This window comes from Hakea prostrata, chromosome 4 (genome assembly GCF_041222555.1).
Source record: "Hakea prostrata isolate BN-2017 chromosome 4, UWA_Hpros_2, whole genome shotgun sequence".
In the NCBI taxonomy this organism is placed as follows: Eukaryota; Viridiplantae; Streptophyta; class Magnoliopsida; order Proteales; family Proteaceae; genus Hakea; species Hakea prostrata.
In genome coordinates, this window is record NC_142603.1 from 38,082,050 (window position 1) to 38,090,104 (window position 8,055).

At 35.0% G+C, this 8,055-nt stretch overlaps 1 non-coding gene across 1 annotated transcript; it reads right to left on the minus strand.

Moving 5' to 3' along the window:
- Positions 1-4,456: 4,456 nt before the first annotated feature.
- TRNAP-AGG (transfer RNA proline (anticodon AGG)) lies at positions 4,457-4,528 on the minus strand. Its single transcript has one exon. It is a non-coding gene; the product is annotated as a tRNA-Pro (tRNA).
- Between the last annotated feature and the right edge of the window lie 3,527 nt (positions 4,529-8,055).

Below are 8,055 nucleotides of genomic sequence, written 5' to 3' on the forward strand. Positions count from 1 at the left end.
GGTGCCAAAGGGGATGTATCTGGACTTCATGTAGTATGTTACCATTATGACTTGCATTGGATTAGAAACCCCGACATGCGCCAATACTCATGCCAATGGTCGTGGTGAGAGAGTGTTGACTTAACCCCAGCCATGGTTTGAGAGCTAGGTGTGGACTTACCATTTTACCCAGGATCCCTACAGAGGTAGCCAGTCCTTGCCGGATCAGAGTGACTAGACCTACCCAGAGGTGGGCTGGTGTATATCTTAAAGCATGTCAATTGTTAGAGACTTGCATAGTTAGATCTTAGCGGTAATCATACTTTTGTATTTCATACATATCATATTTGCATTTATGATGGTTTGACATACGGATGAGAATTATTGTTGTTCTTACTGAGTTCGTTAGAACTCATTCCTTTATTTTTCCATGTTATATTAGCTTGTACAGATGGAGGATATATGCTGGAAGATGGATTGGTTTCCCATGAAGGAGCCTTCTCATATGAAGAGGATGTGGCACCGGAAATGGGAAATGGAGATAGCCTGTGCGGGAGCTCCTGCGAGTGCATGGAATGCACTTATAGCACCCATTGATGGGCGGAGGAGACAAGTTGCTAGGCAATTTGCCCATCGTATGGAGAAGAGTTGGAGAACCCCTTTTCTTGAAAAACATGAGAAACATTTTCTAGCTTTAGAGAAAGAAACTGGAAAGAAGATCATTTAATTCTTTTTTATTGCTTTCGCTGAACTCATATTCATTTTTATCATTTATTCTTTCCTTGATTATTTTATTGGAGTATTTGGACTCCTGAAACCCTTTTATTTAATTATTGAACTTATTCTTGCTCATGATTATCCTTACTTGCATTTATTATTATTGATGGGTAAGACCGTGGATTCTATAACGGATCACTCCCATGGGTTGTAGGGCTGGTAACCGAGACCGGCAGGTGGGGTGTGACACATAGACTTCAGAAATTAAGGTCGGACGCTCCCATTCCACGGTAGGGCTAATCATGGTACATAACATGATCACTCGAGGGATCATCACCGAGATCTTCATAACTACCAACACCTTGCGTGTAGTACGCTTCTTCAACTTGCGCTTCTTCATATTGGCCTTCATAGTCTTCTATACCTGTAGGATAATCTAACAAAAGATATTTGTACAATAGGAGTGAGTTCAAGAGAACTCAGCAAGGCAAGTCATTCCATAACAACATAAATTACATGATAACAGATACATAGCATAATGCAGTATGATATGAGACGGACAATGCATGTATGAGTCTAACTCTATGTATATTGGTCTCTATATGTAGACATGCTTTAAGTCATAGCACCATACTTCTTTGGAAAGGTTATTCACTCCCCCTCAACCATTTTGGTATCTTGGGCTCTGCCGGTGGTAGTTGGGTCTTGCATCCCTCTTGGACGTTCCATGGTTGGGGTTTAGGTCACCTCTCTCTCACATCACCATTGGTCTAAGTGTTGGCACATGTCAGGGTAAAGCCTAACCAAATGCAAGTCATCTACTTGATTATATCATCTCAGATCCAGATACATCCATTCCTTGCCCCGGGCGATCCTTTTTGGTATCCCTCACACTAGAGTCAGCATAGTCCCAGACTACGGATTCATTAACCCTATTGGTCATCCACAAATAATAGACGGGAAGCTCTCATGTCTTCTCACGGGTTGGCTACCGGTCTTGAATGCCCATGAGCCCAGGTCTACTAAATGCAACCCTACCGATGAATGGCCTCTCACGAGTATCTACAACGCGATTTATGTCCTCTCACGGATTGGTTACCGGTCTTGAGCGCCCATTGCTACCACGGGTTACTTGGTCCCAATACCCTTCCAAATTGGGTATGATATAACAGGGAATCCTAACCAAACACTGCCAGACAAATCCTAGGTATGACAACCAATAATCCAGGAAAGCGTCAAAGGGCACCATTGGAAAAATTCCATACTATTCCCACTGATGTCCAAGGACAGAAATGTCAAAAGGACATTCCCCAATCCCAAATCATACCTAATTAATCACATTCCCAATTCAGTCATATCACACACAACTAATATCTCATCAAATGAAAGAGTATATAATGACAAGATCAAATAAATAAGCAACATACATGAGTAAGTATTCATACATGATCAAGTACATAAAGGAAATAAGAAAATAAGATCCTATTGTACTTACAGCATTCATATCATAATAGAAACTACAACATCAATAGCAAATCTAGGTGATTCCCAGTTTAGAGACTAAGAAGACCAAGCAATCTATGTTAATATGGTAACAACTGTCGTTACCTTAAATAGATTCGAAGATATTCCAGACGGACAAGAGAATGGATCCAAGGTTAACAAACAAACCCTAGAATAGCATCATACAATCATTAGGAAGCAGTCCTAAAAGAATAAGCATGAAACGAATCGAAATGGACGAAGAAATCCCTTGTTGTCATGCTAGGTAGATTGGCTGGGTTGATCGGTCCAATCGACCCAGGCAATCTGCCCAATGAACAGTACGCATCCAAAATCAGATTTTTTTGTCCGAAACCTATTCTACATGATCTATAAAGCTACGAAACCTGGAGGGAATGTCTAACATAGTAATCTAAGACTATCTAGCATATGTTAGACATCAAACAATGATAAAAATCAATACTTACTAATTTAGAATCATAGTTTCTAATTTGGTAGAAAACATAGTTTTCAATGAAAACAAGCTATGAATGAAAGAGAATGACTAGAGATGATGAGATCTCATTCTAGTAGATTAACACAGTAAATCAAGAGTATAAACAACTATGAAGATGCATCTATAATGCTAGAGAAATCATAATAAGAGTATGATCATAGATTCATGAAGAAATCATAATAATCATGGTTGAGAATGAATATGAAGATCATAGCATGAAAGAATGAATGGAGATTGTAAAAGAGATGTTTGCAAGAATGCAGCATCTTCTTCATAATCTCAGTATAGAGAATGAATGATAGTAAGAGTAAATCAATACCATATTAGAGTGATTACTAACCTTGGATTGAAGAACAAGAGAGGAAACTTGAAAGTTGCAAGAGTTGATCTTCTTCCACACTATTGGAGGCTTGGAGAGGAGTTCCTTCGTTCTCTAAGTGTTTTGGAGGCTAGGGAAACTAAAAATACAAAGTCCTATATAAATTTAGCAACACAGACCTAAACAGGAGATCTTGCACAGATTCTGTCTCCTTGGGTCTATTGGCCCAGTTGACCTAGGCTGACAGCAAAGCCTGAAATAGGGATTTGAGGGCCTATCTCTTATCGAAATCAAACGAGCTTCTCACAACATGACCTATAAATCACCTAGCATGGGGAAATGCCTTTGAATCATGTCCCACCAAGCTCTAAGGTCATCAATCAATCTTCTCTTCATTGAGGTGCAGTCTCTTTTCCAAATCCAACAGGGTCTTCAAGTATGGGGCATCATCGTCAATCTCCATGGGTTCAGAGTCGAACACCATGTCTTCTACTGATATGGCCCATAGTTGACTTTCACTTCTACTTCGGGTCTTCGGACCTACAAACAAAAGAGTATCCGGGTTAAGGTTAGGGCCGGGTTTCACAATATTAGCATTGCAATTTTTGCCCAAATGACCTTCTCGATTGCATCGAAAACATCTTTGAATTCCATCCTCATAGATCACCTTTTGAATGAAGATGAAAACACGTGTAGAACCAGTTCAAGGCGCTCTATTTGAACTTCAGACACTTGCTCAACTTCCAATTCTAATTCCACTAGAATTCTTGCATAATGTCCCACCAAACCAAGACGAGTGCGACGGTCTAAAGAAACAGGACGACCTACTTTCTTAGCAATAGAAAGTAATACCTTGGCCATGCCAGTATTCAAGAGGAAGATCAGGGAAGGAATCCAAACCAGTTTGGCAGACGGTTGAGGAGCATGAATGTTAAAATCCGGAAGCCAACGTTGGAATCAGTTGATTGTCAATATTCCAAACACCTCTTCTCCATACTTCTGACAAATCTTCCTCACATCTAAATTGAAAAATCACAAAATCCTTCCCCAAGGAATGTAAAAAATCTCCTTGTTTTAGTTTCCATGATTTAGAAGCTAGATCACATAAAGCATCCATTGTTGTCTGACGAAAGTTTGCCCTCCCAATCAAGGAGAAACGAAATTGAGTACGCTGCAACTCGTACTCAGTTTGAGGAAAAACAATGCGCCGATAAGATCCAACCTGCATAGGGAATGGGAGGGAATCAATCTTAGGCATAATGGAAGTCCCTACCACCCCAGCGAAAGATCTCCCACCGTCCATCTTCTGAGAGAAGCCATTACCAGCCCTTTCTGAAGGTTGTAAGCGCTGATACACAAAAGACCTATGCGCACCATCTTTCTCCAGAGTTTCTCTCTCCCCCATCTCTTCAAAAGGAAAAAGTTATAGTTTTTAAAACAAAGGGGCATTCCGAGAATTGAACTCGGGACCTCTCGCACCCTAAGCGAGAATCATACCACTAGACCAAATGCCCATTTGCAAATGTATAGTTCAATTTTTGCAGCTATGAGGCATTGAACACTGGACCTCTTTCTTTATTCAAGGTGATTGTTAACCATTTAGCTAATCCTCAACTTAAAAAGTAGGGATAATTACTGTTGCCCCCTTGTACTTTGATTCTATTACTACTTTATCCCCTGTACTTTTTAAAATTACTATTCCAACCTTTAACTTTGTCAACAATTACTAATGCCCCCCTACCGTTAAGCTCCGCCAGTTTACTGATGACGTGGCATCTATATATTTTTTCAAAATCCAAAAAATAACCCTGCAATTATCTTTTTACTTATTTTCTCTTTTTTCAAGTTATAATACTACCCTTAATAGGAAAAAATTAACTTTGATTTCACTTTTCTTTTTTAAAAAGAAACCACCAAATAAAAGAAAGATGTGATTTTTTTTTCTCTAAAAATAAATCACCAAATAAAGGAAAGATGTAATTAAATAGAAACTAAAATATTATGAAATATCAAATTTAATTCAAAGCTGAAAATTGAAAATCACCTAATATATGCTGACCATTATGTATGTTACCAAATTTTTTATCAATTAGATCTTATATGCTAATTTGTTTGTAAAACTTCCATCATGGTGATTATGAAAAATTTAAATGGAATGTGAAAGTTTCAACAATCATAAGTATGTGGTCCCACCAAATCCAAAACTAATTATAAAATATAAGATTTTAAGGATATAATTGACCTGCAATATAGTTTTTATAAATGAGGGTAATGCTATATTTTTTACTTCTTAATTTTAAGGGCAAAATAAACATTTCATATTTGATGTTAACAGCCACTTAACACCTTTAGAAGTGAGGGGGGCAATAGTAATTTCACAAAGAAGGGGGTTTGATTAGTAATAAAACCAAAGTATAAGGGGGCAATAGTAATTATCCCTAAAAAGTATCGTCAAAAGTTCATTCATGATTTTTTTTATTTTTTTATTTTTTATTAGGAGCTTTCTATATATCGGGATGGGAAAGAGAATATTAATGCCGCCGAATGGGTGCGAACCTAAGACCTCCTCGTGGGAGGTTGAGTCTTTAACCCCGTGGGAGGTTGATTAAAAATATAGAAAGTGAAGAATAACATAAACAAAGGAAGAAAAAAATTTATCAGCTTCAGAAGTAGTAACCGGATTTCTTAAATTGGACATCAAATTCTTAAGTTTCTTCTTTTGAAAATTCTAGGTTCATCTGATCATATTCCATCTTCGTATAGGCAATTTAGAATTCAAATGACCCCTTTGTAGAGGACTTAAATCTTCAACCTGTAAAGAAGCTACCTGTTTTTCCAGGTGTTTTCAATGCGACTATTACCTTTTCAAATTTGGAAATTGAGGTTCGTTTGAGTCAATTTACATGCACCTCAACTACATATGTTATATGTTTGGCAAAGTTTTGCCCTTAACCCTCAAAAGATTCGAACTCATGAATTAATATTATGAGTGTTGGGAGATCACCAATTTATTAGTGTGCCATTACTTTTTTATTTTTTGCACAATCATGAGTATATATTCATCTTCTGCACTTAGAAAATCTAGCATTATAGCTAATTCTAAACCAATTACTCAAAACACCCAAATACGACAGCGTGTCTACAAATTGCTAATCCAATATTATAACAAATAAAAACTTCCACTGTACAAGCAATGCAAATTTATTATATCAAATAATAATTTTACATAATTAGAACAGTAATAGAAAGAAGAACACACTGTGTGCATTGACATTAAATTTACATAGACTTTAACTTGCTTGTTTAGTTGAAGGATATTAAACTACAAATATAATAAAAATAAAAACACATAATACAAAAAGCCAATAATCACCGGCCAATAGCCAAAATTGTCAAAACTGATATGCATAACTAATGCATGAAAACTGCAAGATCCCATCATTTGATTTAACATATAAACCATACCAAAAAAAAAAAAAAAGATTTAACATATAAACACAAAATCTATACTAAGTTTCTCCTTGTGAATTTGAATAATGATGAAGATGATATTTGTTTTACTATGAAGTACCTAGAAATTTCTACAACAAAGAAACACAGGAAAAAGAGATTTGAAGAGATTGAAAATATTGTCTTTAAGATGAATACCTTATTAACACTTTTAGATCTGCCAACTTATATAACCTTTGATCAATCTCTACAAACTCACAATTTGACAACTCTTATTTTTTTGAAATTCCTTCTACATCAAAAGTTGTTTTCTTTAATCAGATAGATGAACCAACCAAAAGGGAATAAAAATCAACAAAGGTAAAATTGGAGACCTTGAAACCAAGTATGGACAATATCTCACAGGCGAAGAGTAGAAATTGTGCAAAACTTGTGATGGTGGTGGTGGCAGCATTCTCCCATTACCAAATCCTTGAAGCTTTGAATGCAATCGTTTTATGTGATCCTGCTTGCACCAAGTACCTTTGCAAGGCACACCAAAACAATAGAGGAATTTTTTTCGGAGTCTACTTTCTTTAAATATTTGGTTTCACTTGTGGGATTTTTTTTTTTTTTCACGAAGGGAACATAGAAGGATTGCAATGATAAAAAAAATTCTTCGGAAGATAGAAGGAATGGGATAAAATTAGGAGACCTGTTTTTTAAGGCAACTAATTGATCAAGAATATTCGGATAACTTTTAATTACACATAAAAAAGTGAAACTTAAATCGTGGGATGAGATAAATCTATGAGACCTTATTTCTTAAAAAATTAAAAATTAAAAAATCGAATCTCAAATAAAGAATTTTGGTTTCAATAAATATAAAATTATATTAAAAAATTTTCAGTAAAGAAAGGGGAGAGCCTTTTTTATATATATTACCTTTTAAAAAATTACCCTTGTACGGTTTTTTATTAGTTTATTAAGAAAAATATATATCTTACAAAATATCAAGATTCATATCTCAAATCATATTCTATTATTATTTAAGAAAAATATAAATAATAAACAAAAAGAAATGAAGTTGTTTGGTCAACGGTAAGAAAGTTTTAGGGAGATGAGTAGATTCTGATAGAAAAAAATAGATATAGAAATCGGGGAAGGTTCAAAATTAGGGGGAAAATTATTATTCTTTATTTATTTTTGAGATAGAAGGAATGGAATAAAATTAAGAGACTTTTTTTAAGGCAACTAATCTATCAAGAATATTCCAATAATTTCTAATTAAAAATAAAAAGTAAAACTAAATCGGGGGATGAGGTAATTCCATAAGACTTTATTTCTTAAAAATAAAAATAATCGATTCTCAAATAAGGAATTTTGGTTTCTATAAATATAAAATTATATTAAGAAATAGATTTTTTTGGTAAAAAGGGGGAGAGAGATTTTATTTTTTATTTTTTTTATTTTTGATTACCTTTTAAGAATTTACCAATTAAACCCTATTTCATTATTTATTAAGAAAAGAATATATCTAAAAAAATCTCAAGATTCTTATCTCCAACTATATTTGAATAGTATGATATGATATGATAGAAATTTGATGTTT